Source organism: Bicyclus anynana, chromosome 20 (assembly GCF_947172395.1).
Source record: "Bicyclus anynana chromosome 20, ilBicAnyn1.1, whole genome shotgun sequence".
Taxonomy (NCBI): Eukaryota; Metazoa; Arthropoda; class Insecta; order Lepidoptera; family Nymphalidae; genus Bicyclus; species Bicyclus anynana.
In genome coordinates this window covers 12,777,013-12,799,006 of record NC_069102.1, presented here as the reverse complement: position 1 = coordinate 12,799,006, position 21,994 = coordinate 12,777,013, and the positions used below count along the sequence as shown (strand labels likewise).

Here is a 21,994-nt window from a genome sequence, read left to right as displayed (position 1 = left end):
TTTAACCAAGGAACACCATTACAACTATCAAACATCGATTCTATAGAGACAGTTTTTATAATCACATTAGATCGTTGATCATGTACTCTGACAGAAAAGTAACGTCTAGCGAGGTCCTTATGTAATTAGTCTGGGCTCACGATACACCGTGACACCGTGTCAGCAGTGTCAGGTGTCATGTCAAGTGTCAACAAGGCCACCCAAGCAGAAGGTCCAGTGTGGACACTTAAACACATATTTGTGGTGATGACGTCACGACACCCCGTGTCACCGGTGTCAGATGTCCTGTCTAATACGGCCACCTAGGTGGAAGATAGGCCGTGACCGTATTCTGTTTCAATAGTTTTAGAAGCTTTATAAATACTATTCTTTATTAACTTTAATTTTTTCATCTCTCTGACGTAGTTAAGTTACTAAAAAGTCAACACTAGGTACAAATTCTGCCTATGATCTGTGCCTGGTCTAATAGCATGCTTTTTTATCATCGTAGATACAGTTGATGGTCCCCCTGATGATAAGTGGATGTTATTTTTCTATTTTTAAAAATAATATTTGTCATATCTTTGAAATATGACCAATATTCTTATATCCCTCCAACTTGTCAGAAAGGTCTAGTCTTTTTATAAAAGATGTCCTGTAGTGGACATTCATCGACTGATATGATGATGATGAGTCAGAAAAGACTGTTAAGAGGGGTTACAATAGTCTAGTGGGTGGGGATCGAACCACCACCTCTCGGTAATGTGACGAGACTCTTTACCGTTGAACCGTTGAAATAGCCTCAATAGACTATTGAGGATGCAAGGGAGGTTTATGAGTATACTAGCTGACACTAAATAATATATAGCCTACAGCCTTCCTCGATAAATGGTCTATCTAAAACTGAAAGAATTATTCAAATCGAACCAGTAGTTCTTGAGATTAGCACGTTCAAACAAACAAACTCTTCAGCTTTATAATATTAGTATAGATATTGCAAAGTTAAAGATCGTAGATGGTATACAAATTAAACAAGAAGTCTGATCTTTACTCCAGTTGCCATGTGGTGTCAATTACTAAATGATAAACAAAAAACCTTTCACACTACCCGCATCATCGATTTACAAGACGAAACAAAATGACGCGCGGTACTGTCGCGTACTAAAAGGAAAAATATGTATATCCTTCCAGTAGCAGTCACTTCGTCTCCATCAATAAGTCTCGTGTAGTCAGATCTAGTAAGTCACGTTATATGTGAGTGTATATTTTATCTTTTTATTCTCACGGGAACGGGAACTACGCAGGTGAACCACGGTGCCTAATTTAAGGGAACGACAGATCCGATCGATAATTTGATCACGTGACCTGCCAATATCAAATATCATGTCATGTTTAGATTAAAAGTACATTTTCGTAATGTCCTTACTGATATTCACTTGTAACAATAAACCGGAAACGGTACACAATATATTATTAGCGTAAAATACAATAGAAAAAAACATATTTCTTTAACATTTACGTTCACAACTGTACATAAGTTGAACGTTTTACATTTTATCTGGAACTAATCTACCGACGTAATGGCTGACAGATCCCTCCACAAGATCAATGTCAAAATGTCAAAATGTCAAGCCGATATTACTGTTGTGCTCACAGTTAGAATGGTAAACATTGTTGATTGATGAGCAGGCATTTATTGTGACAAGATAGGGGAAGATGGGGAACGAACTTTGAGGCAACCGTAACCTGTCATGACCTTTACCCAAGGTTGACTGTCTCTTTCTATTCTTGAAAGTAATGTTATCTGTATAAATAAAAGGATGACTGACTAACTAACTGACAATATACGCCCGTCCAAATCTACTGATAAGTATACTGCGTCTAGAGACACTAAAAAGGATTTTAGACAATTTCAAGGTATAAGAAAGGAAAATAGAAGGAGAAAATATCTATGAAAGTGACTTTTTGACTGACTTTGTATGACTAAGGGCATGTGATGGTCAGATCTTCGTAATTTTATAAAAAATATATTAAAAGTTGAAAAATCAGCTTCTGCCCTTTTTTGTAAGGTAGGTACCTACCTAAGTGAGGTAAATATGGAGATTGGACCTTTCAAAACAACCATTTAGGAGCATGGTCTGGCAAAATTAGCCTCAATAGCTCAACGTTAAAGCGGTCAGACTCATCACCGATGGGTGGTGGTTCGGTCCGCGCCAGGTTGCACTTTTATCATACCCACTCCTATTGCAGTCCTTCAGTTGGAGGGGAATGGGAATACCTATTGATCATATCTATACTTATATTAAAAAGCTGAAGAGTTTGTTTGATTGAACGCGCTAATCTCAGGAACTATTGGTTCTATTTGAAAAATTCATTCAGTGTTAGATAGCCCATTTATCGAGGAAGGCTATAGGCTATATTTTATCCCCGTATTCCTACGGGAACGGGAACCACGCGGGTAAACCGCGCGGCGTCAGCTAGTTAATAATAAAAACCTTCGACTTTCATAAAATCACGAATGTCTGTCTCAATCTTTGATATAGATTGACTATAAATAAATAAATGAATTTTTATTTTGGTTTAAAAACCATAGAATTAACTATATTATTTCATTTAACAATTTGAAAAATAAATTCCGCCCTATAAAATTAGACAACATTATGTTTTAGGCATTTGTTTTCAACTACTACTACTAGTCCCTGAAACTACGTGATATCTATATGACACCGTAAAATTGCTGAAGTGGCAATGGGCGGGGCACATAGTTCGAAGAGCCGATGGACGTTGGGGTCCCAAAGTGCTGGCATGGCGACCCCGCACTAGTAAGCGCAGTGTTGGCCGACCCCCCACCAGGAGGACTGACGACATCAAGCGAGTCGCAGGGATGCGCTGGATGCAGGTGGCTCAGTATCGTGATGTTTGGAAGTCCTTACAAAAGGACTATGTCCTTCAGTATACGTCCATCGGCTGATATGATGATGATGATGACCGTAAAATTGTACATACCGTCAGATTATAATCTATCACGCGAGATTGTGAAATGTCGAAAGTTTGTGATAGGTTATATATGTCATAGGTTATATATTATCCCCGTTTTTTCACGATAACGAAAGCTACGCGGATGAAGTTGGCTAGTCTATTATATTTTATTTTACTGTAGAAAAGCATTTAAAAGACAATCTTCACTCGTACAAATTAGGCAACATCAACTTTTAATCGTTTATAACATATTAATCCGGCTAAATCTGTTACAAAGCCGTCTAGTCGCAAAACTACGCGATACATCGTATATTTACGACACGCGAGCTTATAAAACTATAAACGGGCGCTGTTACAACGATTTCACGACTTCAGATAATCCGTTGATGCTCAATAACATAATATTTATATGTTGAGCACCGTGTTAAATGATAGTAAACTAATTTTGTATACACACAACAGTGTGGCAGGTTTCCTTATTAGCGACACGTGTTTTGTATGCACCTTTTATAATAACAACGTGAAAATCTATTTTTGGATGGAAAGGAGAAGTCCGAGATTGGGCCTACTCTTCAGAATAGTACAGAAATGAAAAATATACTAAAAATCTTGTATTTAAAATAATATTGGCCAACAAGGAAACTAAGTTGATATCATTATTTTCATATAAATCCAGCTTTACCTTATCAGCCGATAGACGTCCACTGCTGGACATAGGCCTCTTGCATGGACCTCAAACCACAACGGTCTCGAACCGCCAGCATCCAGCGGCTCCCTGCAACCCTCGGTCCACCTAGTGGGGGGTCATCCAACACTGCGCTTTCCGGTGCGGGGTCGCCATTCCAGCACCTTGGGACCCCAACGTCCATCGGCTCTACGAACTATGTGGCCTGCCCATTGCCACTTCAGCTTCGCGACTCGCTGAGCTATGTCAGTGACATTGGTTCGTTTGCGGATCTCCTCATTCCTGATTCGATCACGCAGAGAAACTCCAAGCATAGCTCGCTATATCACCCGCTGAGTTACTTTGACTATGGGCCTTATTAAAAGGCCCATAGTCAATAGAGCAATATAGAGCGAGATAGAGCGATCGAGATAAGGCCCAGGTACTAGCTATTTACTACTTAAAAGTTAGTATTAATTTAATAAAAAATACACGACAATTACAAGACTGAAATGAATCAATTAGCCCCATTCGCACCAAGAGTTTTTTAAGGGACGTTAAAAAAGCGTTCAAATACAACAAATACATTCCCAAGTATATGTTCACACGACAGCGATTTTAAAACACGACACTTTTTTTCAAATATTATGCATTTTCAATTTTGGGCGTTGAAAATCGACCTTCATTCTTCATTTAACTTTATATTTATATTTTAACGCCTTTTTACCGCCCATTAAACTCTCGTGCAAATGGTAGCTTACCATCGGTCAGTCAATTATGAACATAAAATAAATAAATAAAAAAAAATAAAAAAAAAAATTCTAGTTATCAATCTCAATTATTAACAAAGGTGCATAAAATCGATCAAAATTCATCACATACCGTCAGTATCCACGCACGGGTTGTATACAAACTGCGGCAAACAAAAGTTTCCTGTTGCCAAAACACAATACATTGCTTGCACCGCGGCGTCTTAGGACCACTTCCCGTATAGAGAACTGCCATTTCCTCAACATTATTCTAGAATCAAAAACTTATATACGTATAGAACGAAGGTCTGCCATCAGTGGCGGATTAAAGATTCAGAGTGCCCTAGACAATCACTTTATCGGCGCCCCTGTATCGGCCGTAAATGGTCATAATACTATAATACTATAAATTTTAACTAGTTGTTTTTGCAATTACGATGACGTTGTATCATCAAACCCTAGACTTAAGTAGACCGGGACCCTTGTACTTACGCTAATGCGCGAATGAAATATGACATTATAACTGTGTATAAATCAAGAAGGGCAACAGAACGAACATTGAAATTCATGATTCTTCTCTGCTCTGGGAAATAAGCCTTAATGTGTGTTGACAGGTGATGGTGTGTTATAAATATATCAACTGATTTAGGTTTATCATTTTAAGTTTATTTTTTAAATTAGGATAAGCATTTAGTTCTTAATAATTGATATGTTATTTTCTTTATGTATTTAAAAATTCTGAGCTTGCGCGCCGCTTGTAACTACACGCCCCTAGGCACGTGCCTAGTTTGCCTTACGGATAATCCGCCCCTGTCTGCCATACAGAGGCTAAATATTTCTTACTATCAGCGGCAACGGCATAAAATATAGCCTACAGCCATAGATAGCAATCTTTCAGTTCAAAAATTCAGTTTTTCACAAATCCCGCGGGAACATGGATTTTTCCTGAATGAAAAGTAGAATATTTGTTAATCCATGCTATAATATATATCAATACCTTTTGGTATTTGAAAAATGGGTGTTTCAAAATGATAACATGCCAACAAAAATGAGGCAGGCGAGAAACGTTGGTAAAAAAAGATCGCGTTTAGTCTATTCAAGAGTTACGAGGTCGATGGACCTCGTACCGAACTACATAAAGTTTTAATATGAGTTCCAAAAGCCTCGTACCGCACCAGAGGTAAGTACAGAAAAATCAGTGCCGCAGCGAAAGTGTTAAAACCTGAAATAAACAGACAGACAGGGATTGTCTGGTAGAGATTTCTTATGGTAATAAGGCGCTAAGTTTAGATTATTAATTGTTTTATTGATTTTTAACCGACTTCCAAAAAGGAGGAGGTTCTACGTTCGGCTGTATGTATGTATGCTGTGCAATAAAGTATTTCTTCTAAAATTGACAACGCCTTACACAAATGACATTCATAATCAACCCATATTCGGCTCACTGCTGAGCTCGAGTCTCCTCTCAGAATGAGAGGGGTTAGGCCAATAGTCCACCACGCTGGCCCAATGCGGATTGGCAGACTTCACACACGCAGAGAATTAAGAAAATCCTCTGGTATGCAGGTTTCCTCACGATGTTTTCCTTCACCGATTGAGACATATGATATTTAATTTCTTAAAATGCACACAACTGAAAAGTTGGAGGTGCATGCACCAGACCGGATTCGAACCCACACCCTCCGGAATCGGAGGTAAAAGTCATATCCACTGGGCTATCACGGCTCTAATGACAATAAGACCGCCATTACCAAATGACAATAAGACATTAGTGCCGCGTCTACGAGACTTGTTTCGTGGCGCGGAGTATATAAAATATTTGCATGTTTTATTGTTTCTTTCCCATTTCGGTAGAGCTGATTATAACTGTACCAGTAACTCAGGTAAGACAAGCAATAAATATGCAAGAAACGGATTATGCAATTTATTTGCACAGTTGTGGATTTTATTGTTTCTTGCCTATATTCGGCTACCACATCACCGTTATAATGAGAAAATATTGAATTTTCAGCACACACATTCGTGTCTTACTTTTTTTGTCGATGGCAACACTCTAGACCCACGACGTTGTTTCAATGCAGGTTAGTGGGTTTAGGGTGTCAACTTTGAGTTTGATTCAATACAGGACCAAACCTCCCTCGTTATAAGAGAGGGGAAATGGAGCTTAGACCCACCACCCTGCTTCAATGTAGGTTGGTGCGCTTAGGTTGAGTGTTGTATCACTAAGTATCAGATTTTAATTATAATGACCGCGACCGGCGATATAAAGTACTAGCTGACGCCGCGCGGTTTTACCCGCGTGGTTCCCGGTCCCGTAGGAACACGGAGATAATATATAGCCTATAGCCTTCCTCGATATATGGGCTATCTAACACTGAAAGAATTTTTCAAATCGGACCAGTAGTTCCTGAGATTAGCGCGGTCAAATAAACAAACTGTTCACTTTTATAATATTAGTATAGATATTTTGATAGCCTCCGTGGCGCAGTGGTATGCGCGGTGGATTTACATGACAGAGGTCCTGAGTTCGATCCCCGGCTGGGCTGAATGAGGTTTTCGTAATTAGTCTAGGACTGGAATGTGGGAGGTTTCGGCCGTGGCTATTTACCACCATACCGACAACCTACCGCCAAGCTATTTAGCGTTCCGATACGATGTCGCGTAGAAACCGAAAGGGGTGCGGATTTCGCCCTACTCCTAACAAGTTAGCCCGCTTCCATATTATATTGCATCATCATTTAACATCAGGTGAGATTGTGGTCAAGGGCAAACTTGTAAGAAATAAAAAAAAATATCGCCAACTTCCTTCAAAGCCTCGATAGCTCAAAGATAAAGAGGCCGGATTCATCACCGAGAGGTGGCGGTTCGATCACTAAACCAAAGAGGCAGCTATAAGATTTATTGATGAAACGTTCAAAATGGGAGCACGTGGTTCATTAAAATCCTATTATCGAAACTCCCATCTGTTCCAAATCAACCATGAACCATAGAAATGCCCTATTCATAACCAACGACCATATTTCTTATTTGCTAATTACTTGAACGGAATGCCTAACTAACCAACTTATTAGTCACCCTACAAATTGCATACTCGACCTTAAGCACATATAAATAGAGTTCAATTAATTACATTTTAGGTGAATAATATTGGGCGGGTAGAATGGGGTCAGATGGGTCGGTGGATGCAATACGCTAATTTAATAAAAACCTGTTACTCGGGACATTTGATATTGCGTGTAGATGGGAATTTAAATATTTATAGTTTATGTTAAAATTGGATGTCAATATTCACATATTTTTTATAGATTTATGTCGTAAGAATGTCATAGAGGAATTTCTGTGCGTTGATTGAAAAGGTGTTACTCTGTAACGGTAAAATTGAAGGAAATGCATCATTGAATACACTTGCTCGGAAAAACTACTTTTGATCGGTGAAATTAACAACCAAAAACGTTTTTTAATTAAAATTATTATAAATCACAATTCATTAATTCTTAGACAAAGCAAAAATTATAATAGTGTCATAAATAATACAAAATGCTTTTTTTTTTATTCTTTACAAGTTAGCCCTTGACTATAATCTCACCTGATGGTAAGTGATGATGCAATCTAAGCAGGCTAATTTGTTAGGAGTAGGATGAAAACTACACTCCTTTCGGATTCTACACGACATCGTACCAGAACGCTAAATCGCTTGGCGGTACGTCTTTGCCGGTAGGGTAGTAACTAGCCACGGCCGAGGCCTCCCACTATTAAGAAAACCTCAAATGGTCCAACCGGGGGTCGAACTCAGGACCTCCGTCTTGTAAATCCATGCGCATACCACTGCGCCACGGAGGCGTCAAACCTACGCAAACTATTATTATTATTATTACCTATCTATCTACTCTTACAAATCAATCTATACTTCTATACTAATGCGAAATGAATTTGTCCATCTGTATGTCTGTCTATAGATCCGATTTGGATGTAATTTGGTATAGATAGGAATTGGACCTTGGAGTAGAATAAAACCTACATTTTTACCCGACTGCGTCAGAAGGAGGGTAATGTTTTTCGAATGTTATTAAACGCAAGCTTTTGGGAAAGTCTTATTATAGTGTTTGAACAATTTCGGGATCCGCACCGGAATGAAAATAAAATAACCAAGGCACTCGGCCGCTCCAATGCGAATCTCATTTATTGTAAAAAACTTCACAATATATACTTTTAGTACGAAACACTCGATATCGCGATACAAAGTTGCGGAGTTCACATACACTGCCATCTATCGGCACATCGCGTCGAATGGTCGATTATACAGTGTTGATGATTATATTAATGATAAAAAAGCTTGGTGTTAAACTGTAATAAACGACTGTGTGCTTAGTTTTAAATAAGTTTGTGAAATGGTGGTAAACAAAAAAGAAAAAAACCTTGGCTGAGTTTGTTGTGGGCTCTTCTCGGACCAAAGCGCGTTTGGAACCCTCGTAACTTTAATTTTAAGTTTTCGACTATTATTACCACCATTAAATTAAATTAAATTATGACATAATCTTGACCTTTCAAAAGTGCTTGTAAACTAAGCCTAATTGAAATAAATGAATTTTGACTTTTGACTTTTGGCTGGACGGATTTTGACATATGAGATACTAGCGGACACCCGCGACTTTGTTCGTGTGGAATTCAGTTTTTCACAAATCCCGCGGAAACTATGAATTTTCCGGGATGAAAAATAGTCTAAGTGTTAATCCAGAGCAAAATCTATATTCATTCCAAATTTCAACCAAAACGCTTTAGTAGCCGCGTCGCAAAGGAGGAAAAAACATTTATAATTAGTAGTTTTTCAGTACATTACGCTTAAGCAGTAGGGTTTTTTTTATAATAATATTTTTTAATCCGGAGAAATCTATGGATGTTAAAAATTCAATTTCACACGAACAAAGTTGCAGGCAATCACTAGAGTTATAGATAAATAACTTTTAACTGTATAAGGTTGCTACACCTAAACTGTGCCAGTAATGTAACGTTGCCAAAGAACCGCTTAGCCCTTTTCTACCGTTCGCTACTTTTTAACACGATGTTTGCTAACAAACTTGGACAAAGCCGTTTATGACACCAAAAAAAGGTGTATACTTACTTTGGAAGGTTTACGTGAATTGTTAACATGTAACTGCTACATCATAACGCTGTTGACTACAATCTCATCTGATGGTAAGTGATGATGCAATCTAAAATGGAAGCTGGCTAGCTTGTTAGGACGATGAAAATCCAACATATCCATAATTTGAATCTATTGTTATACAACTTGACATACCATCACAGCGATGCAATTTTTTATTTTGACATGAATAAGTTTACCTCATCTTATTCGTTGACTAAAGATAATTTATATCTGCCAAAAAAATGTAAGCAGCATGTTGCGTCCCTGTTGGCTTACAACTTAAATAAGTCAGTTACAAATGTTGTAACGCAGTCTATTGACACTAATTCGACTTGTAAAAATAGTTCTTCTGTTTCTATTGACCAGAGTACGAGTGATAGTACTGTCTCAAATGTTAATTTTTATATAAACGATCCAGTTACAAGTAGTGTAACTCAGTCTATTGACATCTCTACAAACTGTAGTAATAGTACAAATATTTCTATATATGACTGCAGTACCAATCCTAGTACTGTTACAATTAAAAATTCTTTAAACTAGAAAATATGACAACGGAGGTGCACTGTAACTTTAACATTGTACACCAAAATATACAGAGCATCAACGGCAAGGAATTAGAAGTTGAACTATTTGTAGAGAAATTCAATATACACATCTTATGTATTACGGAACACTGGCTCACAAAGTCACAACTATCAGTACTTGATATTAAAAATTTTTCATTGTCAAGTGTATTCTCCAGAAGGGCTGGACATGGTGGCTCTTTAATACTTTTACTTAATAACCTAAAATACAAGGATAGAAAAGACATTGTTAGTCTTTCTGTGGAATGCATTGTTGAACTATCTTGTGTGGAGTTGGAACGAATTGTTATAGTATGCGTGTACCGACCCCCTCCTGCTGACTTTGATCAATTTGAAGAGGTAATGGAGGATGTAATGAGACGTTTGTGCACATCTTCCAAACAAATACTGATTTGTGGCGATTTTAATGTTGATATTCTAACAGAAAACTCAAAGTCTGTTAGATTTCTTAACTTATTCAAATGTTTTGATTTGACTCATGCTTTTAATGAACCTACTAGGATAACGGCTACTTCAGGGACATGTCTGGATAATATATTTTACAATTGTGTGATTGAAAAAAAGATGATAATAAATAAATTAGGCTCTGATCACAGTGGTCAAATAATAACTATTTTAAACAATAAATCCAATAGCAACCAATGGTTCAAGTATAGGCCGATAACTGAAGGTAAATTAGAGCGATTTAAAAGCATAATTTCTTCAAAAATTCCAAGTCTTTCATTTGAAAATAGTCACCCAGACAGGCTATTTGGTACGCTGTTCAAGACAATAGACAAAGAGTTTTGTAAAATTTTTAACTTTAAACGTAATAATGTTACTCAAAAATTAAAGTTTAGCGAATGGGCTACTGTAGGCATTTACAAAAGTAGAGACAGATTGTACGAGTTGTACGAGGAGAAACAGTATAATCAAACGCGAACATATTTAGAACATGTAAAAAACTATTCAAAAATTTTCAAACGTGTTTGTATTCTTGCAAAATCATTACACATCAAAGATAGAATAATAAAATCTGAAAACAAGGTACAAACAACCTGGAACATAATTAATAAAGAATCAGGCAAAATTAGACCACGTGATATGAGTTTTGAATTAATTGTCAATGATAAAAAGATAAACACCGATAACGAGGTTGTTAATGCCTTTGAAGACTTTTTCCAGAATGTTCCTATCTTGTTAACAGATTCACTGGACTCTTCTGCTACGGAAGCCCAGAGGATATTAAGAGGCCATGTTAAAGAGTGCAACGTTCTTTTTGAATTTCATCATATAACTGTATCAGACATTAAAAAAACTTTTAAACTGTTAAAATTAAAAAGAACTGGAGACATGTGGGGCATGTCAGTGAAAGTAATATCTAACATCATTGATGTCATTGCTCCCCACTTAGCTATTATTTTTAATGAATGCGTGGATTTGGGTATCTTTCCGAACCTAATGAAACATGGCAAACTGTTACCACTTTTTAAATCAGGTGACAAAACTGATGTTAATAATTATAGACCAATTACAATACTGCCAACACTTAGTAAGGTTTTTGAAAAAATCATTTTAAATCAACTTTTAAGTCATTTTAATTTAAATAATTTATTTCACCCTGAACAGTATGGTTTTACTAAAGGTCGCAGTACAACTGATGCAGGTGCTAAACTTTTAAAACATATATATGATGCATGGGAAAATGCTAAGAATGCTATTGGTGTATTTTGTGATTTGTCCAAAGCATTCGATTGTGTTGACCATAACATTCTTTTACTTAAGTTAAGCCACTATGGCATAAAAAGTGTTGCACTCGATCTCATCGCCTCTTATCTTAGTGATAGAACACAAAAGGTATGCATAAATGATTCAAAGTCTCGCGGTTTTTCTAACACAATGGGCGTCCCACAGGGTTCAATTCTGGGTCCTTTTCTATTCCTAGTGTACATAAACGATTTACCACACCATGTTAGCGGCATCTGTGAGATAGTACTGTTTGCTGACGACACATCCCTAATTTTTAAGAGTGACAGAAGTAAAGATAATTCCGACGATGTAAACCGTGCCATATCGCATGTGTCGCATTGGTTCACTGTTAACAACTTACTTTTAAATGCAAAGAAAACTAAATGTATTGAGTTTTCATTACCAAATGTTATAAAATTAGATAAGTCTATAATGATCAATGGTGAAACACTAGAAATGGAGAATTCCACAGTTTTCCTGGGAGTGACCTTGGATTCTAAACTTCAGTGGGGTGCTCATATAGAAAAACTGTCAGGTAAACTCAGCTCAGCTGCTTTTGCAGTGAGAAAAATAAGACAGTTTACTGATGTTGATACAGCTAGACTTGTTTATTTTGCGTACTTTCACAGCGTAATGTCTTACGGTATTTTGTTGTGGGGCAAGGCTGCTGATATACATTCTATATTTGTACTTCAAAAAAGAGCAATTCGAGCAATATATCAACTAAAATCACGCGAGTCCCTTCGTCAAAAGTTTAAAGAAATAGGCATTTTAACAGTAGCCTGTCAGTATATATATAACAGTATAGTTTATGTGAGACAAAATATTAATTTGTACAAACGAAAAGGAGATCTAAACCCACGTCTTACTAGACACGGGCATAAGTTAGTTATTTCTGCATATCGTCTCCAAAGAGTTAAAAAATCTTTTGTGGGTTTGGGTGTACTCTTCTATAACAAGATCCCCAAGACTGTGATGGACTTGCCAATGCACAACTTTAAGCAAGGTGTTAAAAAACATTTACTTAGTCAAGGTTACTACACTATTGATGAGTTCCTTAACGACAAAGGTGCATGGAGGCCATTGGATCAGCTTCCACCTTCACACAGGAAATAAAACTATAAGAAATTGTAATTTAATTGTTATCAAATGTAAATTGTAATACTGTATGACTTTTTCAAAAGAGCAACTGTTGAGTTTCTTGCCGGTATCTTCTCAGCAGAACCTGCCTTCCGAACCGGTGGTAGAATCTTTACAAATAGTCAACTGACGTGTCAAAAGTGCTTGTAAACTGAGCCTACTTGAAATAAATGAATTTTGAATTTTGAATTTTGAATTTTTTGAATTTTCAAACCTCTTTCGGTTTCTACATGACATCGTACGGTACCTTTGCCGGTAGGGTGGTAACTGGTAGCCACGGCCGAAGCCTCCCACCAGATTGTACTAGCAGCCAGCCCGCGGTTTTATCCACGCAATTCCATCCAGCTTAACCGATTTTATTGGAACTTTCATGAGAAGATAGAGGAGATTATGGAGCAACATATAAATTACTTTTACACCGGGATTCTTTTAGAATTGAGAAACGTCATAACCAACCAACGAACAAAGTCGCGAACATTGAGTAGTCTATAGTCTATTCTAATGTTATAAAGAGGAAGGATCTGATTGTTTGTTTAATAGTTTATTTACATTGAATAAGCTCAGAAACTACTGAACAGATTTTATAAATTCTTTCACTATTGGAAAGCTACACTATCCTCGAGTGATATAGGCTATATTTTATCACCGTATTCCTACGGGAACGGGAACTACGCAGGTGAAACCGCGTGGTGTCTGCTAGTTTTACATAAATATCAAGGACGGTGGTAGTCCTTCCTCAGACAAGCTATGGACTGTGAGAGCTTAACTACTGCTAAGATACTATCAGCTCGTTAGGTATTGTAGATCGATTGGTGATTACATACCTAGTTACAATTGATTGTAATCGATGTCATTAATCAATCAGGTGCGTTACAATTGCACAATAGAAACCGAGACACGGCATGGGTAACCATCAATTTCCTATCGAGGAAACATACGATTATCAATTTGGAACGCAAATGCGGCGTTTTTGTAGATAGATACTTTTTCATAGACAAAGTACGTTTACTCGACTTTACCCATTTAATAACATTATACCGATATCAATGCTATTATAATAAAATGAAAAAAATATATATTGACGATTCCAAAAAAGTTAATTTTTTTTTATTTAATAAAATTCATCTCTAAGATCCTTTTAGGAAACCTATAAACTTTTTAAAATCTATACTGTATACTTACAGGTCAAATGAAAACTTTATCCTTTAGATTTATGGCCTAAATACTTAAATAATTTTTATTTATTTATTTATTTATTTACTGTCGATTATGTCGATTAGACTTAGTCCAAACTTTAAATATTGAGATTACTTTATAAATATCTCGCTACAGTAAATTTTTATACAACCAGTTTTCTTTTCAAAATTAATTTTTCACATGAAGTTTAGTTATATTCACCAAGAATACTGTATAAAAATGGATTAACATTGACTAAACAATGTTATGTTTATTGCAAAGTTACTATCGAGAGGTAGCGCTGCCATTTTCCTCCCGTATGTTTCAAGAATGCATCTAGTATGAACAATGAATACTGCACTACTGCCCTAGATCCTGCAGTCCAGCAGATAGGACATTTTATAGAATACTTGCAGGAAGTAATAATTGCTTTTTATGACCTCCCTTGTACTAAAGTTTTATAACCGGTAGCTACTTTATTTTATTGGTCCTGTGAATAACTACATCAATTTAGGTAGGTTAGGTGTAGGACTTGAATCCCAGCAGGCTAATTCACTATCTTTGATATAAGCTAGTTGACATATAAACGAAATTGAGATTATATCTAACAAATGCCAACCGGTGCCTACTGGTGGATATCATACAGTAGGTAGATGACATTTCTCAATTGATTTGATGTTTATTTTAATAAATTGATAATAACTCAAATCAAATCAAATCACATCAAAAATCATTTATTTCAAGTAGGCTCAGTTTACAAGCACTTTTGACACGTCAGTTGACTATTTGTAAAGATTCCTCCACCGGTTCGGAAGGCAGGTTCTGCTGAGAAGATACCGGCAAGAAACTCAACAGTTGCTCTTTTGAAAAAGTCATACAGTATTATAATTTACAGTTGATAACAATTACAATTTCTTATAGTTTTATTTCCTGTACTGTTTTATTAACTGTAGTGAATATCTAGCAAAGAAAATAGCAGCTAAACGTCAAATAGCTGTTGAATAAATAAAAAAGATATTTACTATTTCCTGCATCATCGTCTTTTACCTGTCATTATTATCTGTACTTTCCACTCCGATTCCGTCGTGTTCTTTTACTATCTGTGGTCTATCAAAAAGTAATAATTTACGTCTATATTATCTTTTCCTCACCTACATATCCGTCTTTGCGTTTCCGTTTCCGCCTATGGTGTACCTTGTTATTGTTTCATAATCAGTAAGTATAAAAAATAGAGTAACCAGCAACGTTGTTAGTCGTTTTAGTGAACGATCTTATAGCATAGAAGAAGTAATCTCACATGCCTGCAGCGCTAACGGATTGATACCCGATATAAGATCGTGTGATGGTCGCGATCGGCATGATTTTTTTTTTATTCTTTACAAGTTAGCTCTTGACTACAATCTCACCTGATGGTAAGTGATGATGTAATCTAAGATGGAAGCGGGCTAACTTGTTAGGAGGAGGATGAAAATCCACACTCCTTTCGGTTTCTAAACGTCATCGTACCGGAACGCTCAATCGCTTGGCGGTACGTCTTTGTCGGTAGGGCGGTAACTAGCCACGGCCGAAGCCTCCCACCAGCTAGACCTGGATCAATTAAGAAAACCTCAATCGGCCCAGCCGGGGATCGAACCCAGGACCTCCGTCATTAAATCCACCCCGCATACCACTGCGCCACGGAGGCCGTCAAATAATGTCGTGCAAATCACCCTTCATTCTTGATCGTCAGTGGCTAACGCAAGACGGCTTCGTAAATTTATCGGGGTGGGCAAAGCATTCTTGCTTTTATAAAGTGAGTGCACTGGTCACTGCGGTCATCGTAAATGGTAGTATTCTTCTAAATTGTATAACCGGAAATATATATATTTTGAGGCTATAAAACATATACCATAATCCAAAGATGTTATACTGTTAGACACGTCGCTATCGCGTAGAAACTGAGGCGAACAAAAATGACTAATTGTCTTAATTCCATTTAGTCGCATATTAAATAAGGAAAGGTATTTAAACTAATAATACTTACCTACTTACCCCCATGGATCAAGGGTCGGATACAAAAGGCAGTGATTCTTGAGACGGCGCGTATTGTGAGGAGGTTCCTCACTCTGGAGCCCTGACCACCGGTTGCTTGGGCACTCAAATGTCCCGCAGCGGGAGGGTTAATTTTTTTTTTTATAAATTGTTAATAGTGTTTTGTATTTTTAGTGACATTGTTAAAAATTTAAAAAAAAAAGAACTGATAAATAAATGAGAGTAAAAAGTATACTTACCTACCTAATTATTGCCTAAAGTAAACCATTGGCGATCAATTATTCTCATATTCAACGGTAGCGAACACGTTTCACAAGTCATCCGTCATGCACGCAGCGATCAGTTAAAGCCGTGGGTGCTGCAGAAACGTGAGAATAATTGATCGGCAATGGCTAGCGTAAAATATGCCGTTGTGTTTCAGGAAGTATAAAAACTGTATATACATAAAAATATATAATGTAAGTAAACACAAAATTGTACATGTGTACAATGTAGCTGGTGGGAGGCTTCGGCCGTGGCTAGTTACTACCCTACAAAGACGTACCGCCAAGTGATTTAGCGTTCCGGTACGATGTCGTGTAGAAACCGAAAGGGGTGTGGATTTTCATCCTCCTCCTAACAAGTTAGCCCGCATCCATCTTAGATTGCATCATCACTTACCATCAGATAGATTGTAGTCAAAGGCAAGTGTGCGCTCAACGGAGTACCTGAATTCGGATAACTTTATGCGGTGATTTCGAAAGCACGTAACATATCTAGTAGTACAAAATCGTTGCCATAATCGAAGTAAACGTCTGGTTATGTCGATATGTTAATAATATGCTTTTACTTTAAGTAACATCCTCCATAAAAGTTTATGGAGCTAATTTAACCATATTATGTAAAATACCTTAAACTCTATTATGGTAATTTACTTGGTACTTTTAATATTAAAGTAGGATGCAATATATCTTGGTAATTAGGTACTAATGTTCTGATATGTTATCGTTTCGTAAAAAGTACCGACTTATATTTAGAAACTCCAAGCAGTAAATTCGACCAAATAATTAGTGCCAAGCTGGTGTCTATTAGCGGATAGTAAAATTAAACTTATAAAATTTTGACGGCCTCCGTGGCGCAGTGGTATGCGCGGTGGATTTACAAAACGGAGGTCCGGGGTTCGATCCCCGGCTGCAACATCACTTACCATCAGGTGACATTGTAGTAGTATAACTTGTAAAGAATAAAAAAAAAATTCAATCAATGTTAAGGTCCATTATTTCCTAATGGCGTGTCTACTTCTATAATTATTCTTAGCTCGTCACTGTAAGTAGCTATGGGATGAGAAAATTCAAAGTGCACCAGTGTTAATACACACTGTTGTGCATTATATCTGGAAGGCCAATAGGACATGAGACTGCCCGTTTTGCTATTCTTCCATATATTTTTTTTTCTACTAGCTGACGCCCGTGACTTCGTCCGCCCTTAGACCTCTTTAAGTCCTTACAGGAATTAAAATGGAGTAACTTTTCCCGTTTTCCCAACATTTCCCTTCTCTGCTCTACTCCTATTGATCGTAGCGTGATGAAAACTATACTATAACCTGCCCAGGAGTGTGAAGAATAATTGGACAAAGTTTCGTTAAAATCCGTCGAGTAGTTTTTGTTTCTACAACAAACATACAGACAGACAAACAGACAAGCAGACAGACAGACAAAAATTTTACTGATTGCATTTCTGGCATCAGTATCGGTCACTAATCTCCCCCTGATAGTTATTTTGGAAATATATTTAATGTACAGAATTTATCTCTCTACAGATTTATTATAAGTACCTAGGTATAGATTTTGTACAAATTATAAGAATACTGTATTACCCTAGTTAAGCACCTAGTGCACGGCATGAGTAGGTAACTATAACAGTAATATTTATAATAGAAAACACGATAGTTTAAATTTAAACTCTAATGGACATGTAATTTATCATTGTAGAGTAACTATACGTACAATTAGACCGGTCGGCTTTTCTTTGTAACCCACAAACGTTTGATGAATCGGAAGAATTCATTCAAAGAACTATTGCTACGTCATGAATGATGCTTACGGCGTTTTATTAGTGTTGCCAGGTGCCGGAAGCACGAATGTCCCGATTTTCAGGGTACTGATAAAACATCCTGATACATCTGTTATCGGAAAATTGCAGGTGAATGGAAAATCTGTGAAATATCAAGGATAACTTCTCGATTTATCTTTGATCAGAATACACATAAAGAAATTCGGTAATTCAGGAAACAGACAAATATCAACCAATAACGGCTCAACCGGAAATGTAGCTACTCGTATCTCTTTCACAGCTTAGTTCGAACTTCGCCACCATTGGCCGACATTTGTTGTTGGTAGTATGTTATTTTACTTATCTGGTACTTTATAGGTACGTATACTTTAACAGTAATATACACGCGGAAAACGCGGAACGGGCGTCCGCTAGTTTATAATAATATGATTCTTAATTTGAATTGCGTCACTTATCTGTAGATTTTTTATATTCGTTTATGCGTACTTATTGTAAGAAATGGGGAACCTAATCTGGAGCTAGCAACACACGCTCAAAGGGCCCGTGGCGCGGTATGGCGAGCAATAAATTTGTGAATTTATCTGTCAATTGATATCTCTCCCACTCGCTGTTAATCTTAAATGCTAATAAAATGTGATAATTTATGCCTGTGTTCCGTATAATAGGGTGTTAGGTTTGTTATCTATTGCATGCGAAGCTATAGACTACAGTTTGTTTCGTGTAGAATGGTGCGTGTGACAGTTCGTACTCTTGAAAGTTTGCCGCGATTCACGATAATAGTACTTATTATTAACGTCATAAAGGCGACTGTCATTTTACCCATACATCATCAACACATATTCGGCTCACGATGTTTTTCCTTCATCATTTTAGACACGTGATATTTAATTTCCTAAAATGCACACAACTGAAAAAATGGAGGTGCTTGCCCCGGACCGGATTCGAATCCACACCCTCCGGAATTGGAAGCAGAGGTCATATCCACTGGGCTATTACGGTTCTACGGTGGGCCGAAACCTAAGGGTGTTAATCATAACGATTGTGACCTATAGTAGAAGTATGGGCTCACAAGCTTTCAGCCTCCAAATGAAGTATATCTGGGTATCGCAAGCTCTCTTTCTAATAGCTAACGCATCGTATCGCATAGCAGTCGGTGCGCGCTCACCTAAGCGCCTACATTATTTTTTTCTGTCCACCGAATGCTTTCTCTCTCGCTGGCTGCGGTGCCTTTATTAGCTCACCGTACTTCGTTAATTGCCATTATGTCGTCCCTTTGTTCCGGACAGTCATATAAATTAACCGTGACGTTCTTTTTTAAACTAAGAATTTGAATTCTTAAAATAATTATGTTACTTAATTTAAGATTTATTTGGCTAATCAAAATACATTATAAGAGTTCAAGTAGGCATAGCTTATAAGCACTTTTGAAACATCAAGACTATTTGTAAAATTGTAAAGATACTCTCTATCATCAGTTCGAAAGGTTCTGCTGAGAAGAGCTTGCAACATATTCCATATGTTGCCAGCTCTTCTCAGCTCTTATATATTGCAAGTTCATTGGTAACACTCCAATGATATGCGGGCGACGGGGGAAAAGATAGCGCAGGTGTGAAATCGTGCGTGCGGGGAAGTGAGGTGCATCAGTGATGGGTTTTTCACGCCCCCCGGCCTGCGCGGACCATCGGGAGTGTTACGAACGAAGTTGCCAAGTAGTACCAACCTTATTTCAGTCTTCCTCCATATTTTTCGTCGTTACCGGCCCCCCATACTCTTCCCACGGTACACAGCAATAAAACAATTATTAAAATCGACTTTCGATTTTAAATTGATGACTAATTAATATCAACTTAATACGTCTTCAATTGGTAGCATAACACATTCCTTATCGCTGTTGATCACTGCGTAATATCATTAATATTCGATGATGGCATACATAGCTAAGGGCCTGTACAGTGTACAGTGTAATGCTAGCCACACACGATCAATTATACCAACAAGTCTACAGCACTCTTAGGAACGTGGGCAATGAAAACAACATCTAAACCTATTCAAATATTTTAGAGGTAAAGTTTGTGATATTGTACGGATAAAATCTAGATCTACTGAACCGATTTTGAAAATTCTTTGATCACTAGAAAGCTACGTTATATGTAAGTATCATATATTTTATCCCCGTATTCTCACGGGAACGGGAACTACGCCGATGAAACCACTAGGCCTCAGCTAGTATCGTTATAATATATGGCTTGGATATTTTTTTCACTGCATACAAATACGCGTGCTGTAGACTTGATGGTGTGTGGCTGGCGTTACGTGAAGGCCTGCAAAGATTTCTGTATAGTGATAGTACGCCTTTTTTGCCGAGCGCGAATGGAAAAGTACTGCTGCCATCAAAAACACTGTTTTCGCAAAAACCCAAGAATTCACAAACTATAAGATATACTTAAATCCTTATGTTTTGCTCCAAGGTCCAATTTATCTCTATACCCGATTTCATCCGAATTGGGTCAGTGATTAAGGCATCAAAAGGTTAACATTTTAACAATTAGTATGGATTTTCTTTCGAGATGGTGCAAGGAATCTTACGGTCAATGATACATTAAACGTGCCAAACCAGAAAAATAATAATCGCCAGAAAAAAAAGTCTCCTCTAATATATCTACATAGTAATTAATACTATAATAAGAACAAGTTTAGATAATGTTAGACTAAGCCCTTGTTTTTGTTTGCCTTTTAAATATGATCATGAGATTCCTGTTTTTTTCCAATTATCCGGAAAATTAGGAGTGGATATGGCAATAGCCAGTAGACGGGCATCAAACCCCTTGACCTCTCGGCGGTGATGCTTTAAAAATATGATGATTCGTAGCTACGTGCTGTTATCAAAATAATGACAATGTAATATGTAAGCGAATCCGCGGCATCGGCGATTGATCTCAACCGCACTCGTCCCACAGAGAACGCATCGAGTTACAGACGATGATGAATCATTGAGTAAGTTTTAAACATTGAGAACATTTTTATGATTTAATCACATGTAATCAATAATTAATTTATTTTAAAAACACGGCTGAAAGTCACGTGATACAACTTCGGGGTATGCCCGACTAGTTTCGAACCCATAGTCATGAGTTGCTTCTTGCAACGCGGCACGATCCAAAGAACTTTTGAGACTTTAGTGTTCCTCTAACTTTTCCCGCCCAGTTTTTCCCAATTCCTGAAATACGTAGGTATAATGTTAATATTAACAATAATATTACCTACAGTTTGTTTCATGTAGGATGGTGCGGGTGACAGATCGTTTCATTCTTGAAAGTTTGCCGCGATTCACAATTATACTCGTAACTACGTATTATGAACGTCGTACAAGGTACTGTCACTGTACCCATGCTATCTGAAAAACACTTTAATATTGAATATACTACAGGAAAAGATAATTACCTGGAAACGAGGCGCCATAAGCTCTTTTAGCATACATGCTAAATAGGTGCGCGGACAGCCGACTGCGTAGACAGAGAGTTCTATACTCCGTTGACGGATGAAATTCCTGCATAAAATAGATTGAAAAAAAACTGCTGATTAAAGGAAAAAAACGGAGACTAATGTAAGCGAAGTTGCGGGTAAGAGCTGATTAGTGCCCTCATAACTATTTTTTGTTTAGTTGGTGATGTTTTACTTAATCGTTATTTAACGACAAAATTAGTTGTTCAAGTCAACAACCCAAAAGATTACCTAAATAAATACCTACTTAGTACTTTTCTGTTTGCAT

At 37.2% G+C, this 21,994-nt stretch overlaps 1 protein-coding gene across 2 annotated transcripts in view; it reads left to right on the top strand.

The window, feature by feature from the left end:
• LOC112047679 (phospholipid phosphatase 2) overlaps positions 1 to 21,994 on the top strand; it is a 108,349-nt gene that overhangs the window by 76,151 nt on the left and 10,204 nt on the right. The window lies entirely within an intron of this gene.